Below are 10,874 nucleotides of genomic sequence, written 5' to 3'. Positions count from 1 at the left end.
CTGATATTTCCTACTGACACACTACAGCAAAAGATAGAAATAACTGTAAATGATTTAAAACCATTTGTTAGCTAGTGAAAAGCCACCACTGTATATAAAATGACAGACGATAGCATTATATATAGAATGAGAGAACAAAAGAACGATAGCATGACATATAGAACAACAGAACGATAGATAGAACGACAGAATGATAGCATCATAGAATGACAGAACAACAGAACGATAGCATGATATAAAGAATGACAGATAAATGACAGAAAGATAGAACAACAGAATGATAGATAGAATGACAGAATAATAGCATGATATATAGACAGAACGAATGATAGAAAGACAAAACAATAAAATGTTAGATTGAACAAAATGATAGCACAACAGACAGACAGACAGACAGACATAGATAGATAGATAGATAGATAGATAGATAGATAGATAGATAGATAGATAGATAGATAGATAGATAGATAGATAGATAGATAGATAGATAGATAGATAGATAGATAGATAGATAGATAGATAGATAGATAGATAGATAGATAGATAGATAGATAGATAGATAGATAGATAGATAGATATAGATAGATAGATAGATAGATAGATAGATAGATAGATAGATAGATAGATAGATAGATAACAACCGAGCAACAGACAGACAGACAGACAGACAGACAGACAGACAGACAGACAGACAGACAGACAGACAGACAGACAGACAGACAGATAGATAGATAGATAGATAGATAGATAGATAGATAGATAGATAGATAGATAGATAGATAGATAGATAGATAGATAGATAGATAGATAGATAGATAGATAGATAGAACCACAGAACAAAAGAACGATAGCATGATATATAGAATGACAAATAGAACGACACAGATAAAGACAATGATAGAACGACAGCATGATAGAACAACAGAACAAAAGAATGATAGCAAGATATATAGAATGATGACAGACAGAATAACAGAAAGATAGAACAACAGAATGATAGACAGAATGACAGACAGACAGAACGACAATGACAGATAGAATGACAGAAAGATAGAACAACACAACGATAGATAGAACGACAGAACAATAGTATTATATATAGACAGAATGAATGACAGATAGACAAAACAATAAAATGTTAGGTTAAACAGCAAAATTATAGAACAATAGAATGATAGAACGATAGATAGAACAATGCATAGATTCACAGACAGACAGATAGACAGACAGATAGATGTGTGGCCGTATATCGTATAATCCCGGTGCCTTGAGCTATCATCTCTAATGCACTGTACACAGCATCCTGTTTCTGTTGTTACCATGGTTACTACACCTGCTTGAACACATGACGAAGATGCTGTCTGTATACTTTCTAGATCAGCAAAATAAACCTCTTTAGTCTAACCAAGACTATTTCCACTGTGGCTGTTCATAAACACATCCTCCAGAGAAGAATCTTAATTTGACAAGACAAATTAATTGACACAAGTACATTCCTTGCACATTTCCATGAGGGAGCTGTCTTCATCACATCATAATTAATACATTTGTGCTAAGCAGAAATTTATCAGGGCCGTTATTAATCAGAAGCAATGATCAAATATTTGACGCTTGAGCCAAGACTCTCCCACTATACCAACGCTCTTTTACCTCCAGCCTTTATTAATTATGCATATGAGTTCTGGAGGAAACAGTAGTTGAAAGGACTCTTAACCCAATGCAAAAAACAACAATTCCCTTCAGCGCAAAGGTTTCCGTTAGAAGGCAGCTTCTCTTACAGCCCTGTATTCACTTTGTAGAGCAAGTACACAGAAGTGCGTGAGTTAGAAAGCAAATCTATGAAATATTCATATTTTTTCATATTTTAAGCATCCATGTCAAGGGGTGAAGTTGGAAAGATACAGTAGAATGCAGTAACTAGCATTTAAAATCATGTTTCATTTTTCTTAAACTGTTTTCAATTACTAAGGCTATGTTCACACTGTGAGCCTTAGTGCTCAATTAAAAATGTGGCCAATATCAGATTTCAGTGTGAACAGATCATGGTTCTGACCTGACCTGCATGCGCAAATGAACAATGCAAACAGGGTTGCCAGGTTTTCACAACAAAATCTGCTCAATTGCTTATCAAAACTAGTCCAATCGCATTCTAGGGGGTCAATATTGCAATAGTGGGGTCGCTTCAACCAAAAAGTTGAAAAACAACCCAACACTGAAAAGTAGCACAATTCCACAGGAAAACTTGGCAACACCTTTGCAGCACACAGTCATATGGAAAAAAACACAGAAGACATAAAGTAGCAATAACATGTTTATTTATTGTGTGATCTGCTACGGAAGCCAGTGAATTATCCATAGGCAGTAAGAAACTTTAATGTTACGAGAGTGTCACTGTAATACTTAAAGGTTGTATCAGCGATTTCTAGCCTAAAAGATAAAGTGTCAATTTCAGCTGACCTTTCTTCACGATCCGCTCGCTGCCTGCCCCATAAATTGTCTGTGAAAAAAACGCGTCTCTCTGGTCAGCCTAGGGTCCGAGATATGCCAAAAAAACAATCGGCACTACCAACCTTTCCACAGATAAACAAACAGTGTTCCAACCAATCAGCGTCAGGGGTTTGGTGTTGTGGACTTTCCTACTGGTGCAGGGATGTGAGGGAGGCGGAGCGAAAGTCCACAACACCAAACCCCTGACGCTGATTGGTTGGAACACTGTTTGTTTATCTGTGGAAAGGTTGGTAGTGCCGATTGTTTTTTTGGCATATCTCGGACCCTAGGCTGACCAGAGAGACGCGTTTTTTTCACAGACAATTTATGGGGCAGGCAGCGAGCGGATCGTGATGAAAGGTCAGCTGAATTTGACACTTTATGTTTCAGGCTAGAAATTGCTGATACAACCTTTAAGAGTTTTGATACATAACTGTACTTCCACTGACTACCTTTCAGAACTGTTTTGATAACGTTGTGTATGTAAAATCTTTGAAGTGATTTCCATGAGCAAAGAATTGTGACGAACGCTGATTGAGAGTCACATGAATTCCGATATGACTGTTCACACTTTCGCATTGCAAAACATCTGACCTGTATCTGGATTTAGTACCACAAATACAATTCGGAATTGAAAAGATCAGATTCCAAGAGGTTTATGCTTGTTCACACTGTCATGAGAAAAACAGATCTGAGTCACATGTGAGCAAATTTGGATTTAAACCACATTTGCCTGCAGTGTGAACATTGCCTAAGGGTTTCATTTGTTGTATGTGATTCATTTAAAGGAATAGTTCACCCAAAAATGAAAATTCTGTTATTAGTTACTCACCTTTATGTTGTTCCAAAACTGTAAGACCTCTGTTCATGGATGCATCGTGGTACTCTTGAGAACATATGTTAAAGACTTACATGGAAGAGAAGAATAAATTGTTGAATAAAGTCTTTTTTTTTTCTTTGTTCACAGAGTGTTCTGGTAGCTTTATAAAATTAACAACTGATGTCACGTGGACAATTTTAACAATGTCCTTACTACCTTTCTGGGACTTGAACGTGGTAGTTGCGTTGTAGTCTATGGAGGGTCAGAAAGCTTTCAGATTTCATCAAAAATATTTTAATTTGTGTTCATAAGATGAACAAAGGTTGTATGGGTTTGGAACAATATGAGAGTGAGTAATTAATGACAGAATGTTCATTTTTGGCTGAACTAACCCTTTAAGTAGTAGTTCAAGTCTTCTGAAGTCAAATGATATCGTTGTGTGGGCAGCAAAGTCATTATTCACTGGAAATCTTGACATCTATCCTTTGCTCTCTTTAGTGAGCTAATGAAAGTAATAGTCATGTCAGATTGGTGAACAAATCATTCCTTTGAGTCAGATTTTTTTCAATGAATTAGATGATTCACAAAAGGGTCTGAATGATTAATTCTCTAATCCAGTGCTTAAGTTTAGCTCACTGTCTCAACGATCCAGTCCAGTCAGTTAACAGCAAACTGAAGGGAAATATTATCAATGAATAGCTTGAAAAACAACCAGAACATGCTTTAAATTTTTCCTTTTTGTGTGACTTTACCCCATGATTTACACACCCTTGTAAATATCTTTCTTCTTTCAGATGAATACAATCTGAATACAATATATGCCACTGGCTCTTTCAAGCTTTATAAAGGCAGTTAATGAGTGTTAAGATTTTGAAGTCCAAAGTGTGCATAAATCAATTATAAAAACTACTCTACATGGCTAGCTCTCAACAGTCTTGTGGAGTACTTTGTATCAATGCACTTTTATGGGCTTCAAACTCTCAGCACCCATTCACTGCCATTATAAAGCTTGAAAGAGCCAGAGGCATTTATTAATATAACTCAGATTGTATTCGTCTAAAAGAATAAAGATATATACAACTAGGATGGCTTGAGGGTGTGTAAATCATAGGGTAATTTTCATTTTTGTGTGAACTATCTCTTTAAAAAACACGTAATGCTATGTCATGAACCTGTTTCATGGGGTGAAAATAAAGTCATCATGAGTTGAGTTTGAATTTAGAGCCCACAAACACCCAGCATATAAATGAAGTGCTGCTATTCAGCCTTAAAATGAAACTTTCCAAGTTATAAACCAGATGTCTCTCGACTTAAATGCAAAGGCCTGCAGTTTTTGCCAATCTCAGTGCATTATAAAATATGACAAATGACTTTTTCAGCATGCTGGAAGACTAAAATAGACTACCGTCACACTTCCCTCTGCTTTCAATTAATGGCAACCTGCGAGCAGCTGAGGAAGCAGATGAACCCGTGAGCTTTCTGAAGGAGAGAATGAAGCAAAGGACTTTAACGATTAGTTGTTTGGTCAATGAGCATCCGCTCTGATTTGAGAGTAGAAATTTGAAAGTGTTTTGGAATTCTTCCAGAACGTTCCCTGCATCAGCATTCCTCTCAATCAATGGTTATCGACGCAGGTAAGTAGGTGCTTAATCATTTTTAATTAGTGATAATCAGACATCTTGTCTGTTTCGGTAAAGAGGCCGCAATCCAGGCTTGTTAGGTCAAGTTTTCTTTTCAAACGGCTTAATTGTGATTCATTTTATCTGGTTTCTGGAAAAAAGGGTGAATATTTTACCATTGGCTTATGTTGTTTTCTCCTACAGCCAGGATATAGACAAAGCCAAACACTTATGCTTACTTGAGCAGTTCTTCTTTACACAGTATTCTCTTCATTTGCAGATCTCACTTCAAAATTCAACATCAATTGCAACCCATTTTAGTTCTGTAAGGTGGCTTATTTCCAGGTAAAACATCATAACATGTAAAAATGGATAATGATAGCACATGAAAAGTGAGCATTTCATGCCCAAATTAAGCCAAACTAAAACTATTTGGACATTAGTTAACACAAAAAAATGAAAATATTGACATTAGTGTGAGGTAAATGACTTACTTTCTTCTGTGGAACACTATTTTTTTTTCCGCTGTTGAAAGTCAAAGAAATCTTTAAAATATAGTTTTATGTTTCACAGAAGAAATGAATGCTTAAAATAAATTAAAAATGTTTAAAATTGTTTATTTATGGGTGAAACTGCTCTTAACATCATCGCTTTGTCATTATCTGAAAAGAGATGTCATTCCAGAGTATGGATGGGTGGATCAATCTTGAAATATTGGCATTTCAGATAAAGATGTGTCATTGAGTGGATTGATCTTTACATAAAAATACTGATGGAGTTTTTGAAATGACTAAGATTTCAAATGCTAATGCTTTCGATGTGAAAAAATCTGAACACAAAAAGCAATTCTGAAAGCTGTCAGAGAAAGCAGTGTAATATTAAAATATTGAATGTAATTAACGACTAAGCTAAATGTTATTTATTATAGCTAAGATAGATTAATAACAGGATATAATTATAACTATAGGAGAAGCTGAATGATTGATCATGTTCTATAATTGTTGTTAATAAATGGGAAAATAATAAGTCTGCTAACTGATGTATGTTTAATTAACCACTAGAAATGGCTCTTTAAATGTTAAACTACCTGCTTTAACCTCAGAAATTACTTTACTTGTGTCAATATAAGCAGTGTTAGATTTGATACTCGGTATCAGAGGAAAAGAAAATGATATCGCCCATCCCAAATTCTGAGGTAAATCAACTTGTTACATTTGACTGCAAGATATTTACTTTGCAAAAAGGGCATTTTGATTTTCAGGTTGACTTTAAACTTTCTAAGCAAGTTGCAGGCTCCAGTACAACAAAGCAGCAGCCTAGGTTTACTCTTTTCGTTTCCTCCAGATAACAAGGTCTTGAAATTCCAGACTCCCTGCCTCCCTCCAACCTCCCACTGAACGTTCATACATCATTAATGCTCGCACATCATAGCAGTGATAATTGCGGAGGACGTGAATGTCACACGAGTCACACCTCCCAGACACCGTCTGACAATTCTCCGGCCCCTGGTGCCCCGGCTGCCTGGCGTCATGTGAGAGTGCAACATTCACTCCCTGTCCTCTGACACTCCCTGTCGCGTACGTGAACTCGCTCCAACCCCTGCCAGTGAAAATCGCAACCTAGATTCGGAGTCAAAGCCCACATAAGCTACTCGACAAAAAGAGAAGCTGTTATTATTATAGTTTTTTGGACAGTTGCCTAGAGCATATGGCCTGTTTTTATTTTTTGCCTTTTTTAATCAATTTCAGCATAACTCACCCCAAGTTACATGGTATTAAATAAGCAGAGATCAATTCGGAGAGTACGCTAGCTAAGCGAGCTTCTTTGATCCTTGAGCTTAAGGATCAAGCCTTTCTAAGCATCCAAGGATGATTATACCATAAACCAGAGCATGTCTACAACTTATCACAGATAGCTCAGTGTTCACTGAACTGCAAACATCACATGGATCAGTCCCTAATTAAAGTACACCCCCACAGCTGTACTGGCAGGTAACAGATCTGAACATATTTATTGCCTGATTTTTCTCCTCCAACACATCTCTATCAAGCCGCTCTGCGCTCATACCTGCGCGTTGTACTTTTTTAACAAGCCCAGCGTAGACTGTATTGTCTCAACTTGCAGTCATCAACTTGACAACCCAGCCCTCCCTTTGCCCCCTGAGCTCCTCTTAAAGGTGCAGCTGACATTTTCAACAAGTGCCCACGCTGCCACCTGCTGCAGGAACGCTCCCTTAAGAATACATTTAATAATGTTTTCCGAACTTAGGAAAACTTGTGCATATTTTGTTCACTAGCAGAAAAAAGCCAGGATATAGTGCTAATTTTAGCCCAAAACTTATTTCTGGTTTCTTCTTTCGTCACGCACTAAATTTTTTTCAACAAGAAGCGCATCGGCATCAAATTCTCAGATCTTTCCCAGGAACCCTCAGAAGCACAAGCACTGTCTTCATTTGCAGAGTTATCCTCTCGAGCACAGACATCATTTGCCACGCCACAGAGTCGCGGCGTGACAAAAACGCAGCGCAACTCAAACCGCAGACTCATCTCCCCTTCATCGACCGCTATTTCTTACACCCCGAGCACATCACAAATCCCTCCACTTGAGATTTCAGCTGCGGTCGAATCTGCATTATTCATCTGAGGAGCATATTTACTCTGAGTCTGCAGTGATTGAGGCCGCCGGCCTCAAATTAACCTTCTCATCTCGGAACGCATCCTCCCTGCGGAGCCGCACTTCGACTGGGGGGTTCATATCGATCAGCGGACTCTCGAGAGGTGGGTGCTTGCGTGTGTGTGTGTGTGTGTGTGTGTGTGTTTCTACAGAGCTCTGCGGAGGTGCCGGGCAGCAGGTGGTGCTTGGCTGACGGTGAGCCTGCTGGCTTCTCTGTTTGAGTTATGCCAGCAGTGAGTATAAGGCCCCTGCAGTCTGTCTGACGAGGCTTGTTAGACGCTGCTTAAAATAGAGAGAAACATCTCTACCTGCCACTCAGCTCCTGGCAGAAGGTTACCTGGCGCCCAAAGTGCAGCGAAAAGACAGAGCAAGGGAAGATCTGGATTGTTTATCGGAGTTCTCCCTCAGCACATGTTCTTATTGGAGACAGCCTGCCGAGATTTCCCCCAGGACGTGGGGCGCTACGCTACAGGGGAGTCGGGGAGGAGAGAGGGCACCGCACCAACCTTCACTTCATCACACAACAACACCTCTGACTGGAAAGCTCCCCTGCTAGTTACCTGCTCCTTTTGTTTTGTGCCATTCCGGCTGATTTACTCAGCCCTTTTCCTCTTCAAGCAAGCCGCCCGCTAGCAGGTAATGTAGCACAGATATGGCCGATTATTCCTAGATGTGCGAGAGATTTATCCGAAACGTGGCTGTAAAAGACACCTTTGTGTTGGCGCAAATGTGTAAAACAGATATGGCGAGAGCTAATATCAATTAGCGTGCAGCATCAATTAGCATGCAATCTCACAGCACATTAAGGAGGGTAATGGCTTGACCCTAAATTCTGTAGGCTCTAAAACACTCCAGAAAGTCCTTCTACAACTTGCGTGAAAGTCATTCGCGCGCTATCAGATCTTTCCACAAATGTGACGTTAAAGCAATAATTACATTCGGCTGACAAAAATTCATTCACTTTTACATGGTGTTTGCATATAAATGTGTCTTAGCAGTGTGTGGACACAACCACCCTGCAATGATAAAAAACCATTCACTCTTTTTTTTTAATCCACAAAAAATCTAAACGGTATCAGTTATCAAGCCTTTTTGATTTTCTGAGCAGTATGATGTCATATTGTTCAGGCCCCACCCACAACTGCTGACTAGTGATGGGAAGAGCGGATTTTATTGACTCGGATCGTTGAGTCTCGTTCATCAAAACTAACGAATCATTTTCAAGTCATTTCGTTCATTTCAACAGAATAAAATTGAAATGTTACATGTTAATAGCTTAATTCCACAAACACATCTACTTTCGCGATGTTTCAAAGAAGAATAGCACGATTAATCTAAGGTGATTTTAATTTTTTTATTTTTTTCAGTAAGCCAGGTGTGTAATCAATAGTAAATCTCTAGCAGGTGCTTTCAGATGCAGCAGCATTTAGTACACAGAATTAGTTCACTGATAAGCTAAGCTATATCATAATTGTGCGATTATGAAATTGAAAGAAATTATACCACATTTAATAACGTGTTTTTACTCACAACCAAGCTGAGCATTTGAGATTAAAAGTATATAAATTGTCTTTTTTTATATAACCAATCATTTCCCCAGATAAGGCCCTTCTTCCTCGGCTGGGATCATTTAGTGCCCTTTGAAGCTGCATTTAAACTGCATTTTGGAAGTTCAAACTTGGAGGCACCACTATATGGAAAACAATCCTGAAATGTTTTCCTCAAAAAACAAAATTTTCTTTATGAATGAAAAAAGAAAGGCATGAACATCTTGGATGACAAGGGGGTGAATAAATTATCTGTTGTTCTGGAAGTGAACTTCTCCTTTAATGTCTCCTTTTAGTCTCAGGAAACATAATTGATTGGTTTATCTCGAGTCTTCGGGTTTATGTTGTTCGTTTTGTCACATGCCTGCTTCCTGGCTCAGTATCTTACAACAAACACAAACATTACATATAATAATAGCATACAGTTTATAATATGTATGCATGTTTGCTTTTCCTCATCATACGGATAAAGTTTAAAGCCTCTTTACAACCACATTCAATGCTAACCATTATGACAGAAATTCACAAATGTATAAATTGTGAGATATAAAAAAGCTACAATTTCAGACTAGAAATGCATCACATAACTGTAAACACATCTGTAAGGAAGGTTGGGAATTATTAACTCGTTTCTGTATCTAACACTGCTGTCACGTCACGTGAGGAAAGAATGAACGACTTAGACCCGAAGACTCGAGAGATGAACTAATCAGTTCCCCTTCCAGTACAGACTGCATAGCACCTAATATGGGGCTGAATGAATGAATGAATGAATGACTAGAACCCGAACCCGAAGACTCTAGAGGTGAACTAATCATTTCTGTTTCCTGTAATGAAACCAATAGGATGTCAACGCAAAAAGAACAAATCCCTCGTTGAGATGAATGAATGTTCCCGAGTCACATTAAAGATTATCTTAAATTGAACGAATCGTTCATGAACGACGGACTGTCCCGTATTAGCATATTCCTGCCCTCAGTCAGTTGTACACTGTCCGGAATTTTCTCCAGGCTTGAGCAGCTGTAGCAGTAACAATGTCTCGTAAAATATGCCAGTGTTTAGTTGTATGTAAAAGTGAACATAAGAGTCTTCATTTTCTCCTTACATCAGAGCCACTAAGGATGCAGTGTATTAAATTTGTTTTTGATGGTGACTTGCCTCTGAATAAACAAAATAATGAAAGCGAGGGGCGGGGTGAGCAGAGCTCAGTAGCATTTAAAGAGACATGCACCGAAAAAAGTCCCTGTGAACAGAGCTGTTTTTGATAGGGTATAAAGGGTGTTTTACACAAGCATTAAGGAATCTCTGAAGTATTTTGCAGACATTTTATGTATACCCTAAAGAATCATACCAACTTATGGAAAACAGGCATCCGATGTCCCCTTTAAAGTGGTTCTGATGTTCGTTTTCAAACTGTAATTAAGTCAAAGAAGCACTTGAAACCACTTGAGATAACTGTGAATTAACAGTGTCAATGGTGTGATTTGTTTCTTCTCCAGATGCGATGAAGGCATTTGCTCATTACTAGATCTTTCAATAAATGTGACGTAAAAAGCAATAATTACATCTGTACGACTAAAACATATGCGACTCTGAAAAAGCTGAATTTTCGGCAGCCATTACTCCAGTCTTCAGTGTCACATGCTCCTTCAGAAATCATTCTGACATGCTAATTCAGTGCTCAAGAAATATTTATTTATAGTATTGATGAAGATAGTTGTGCTACTT

The sequence above is a fragment of the Garra rufa genome, chromosome 16 (genome assembly GCF_049309525.1).
Source record: "Garra rufa chromosome 16, GarRuf1.0, whole genome shotgun sequence".
NCBI lineage: Eukaryota > Metazoa > Chordata > Actinopteri > Cypriniformes > Cyprinidae > Garra > Garra rufa.
Note: the sequence above shows the minus strand (reverse complement) of the source record.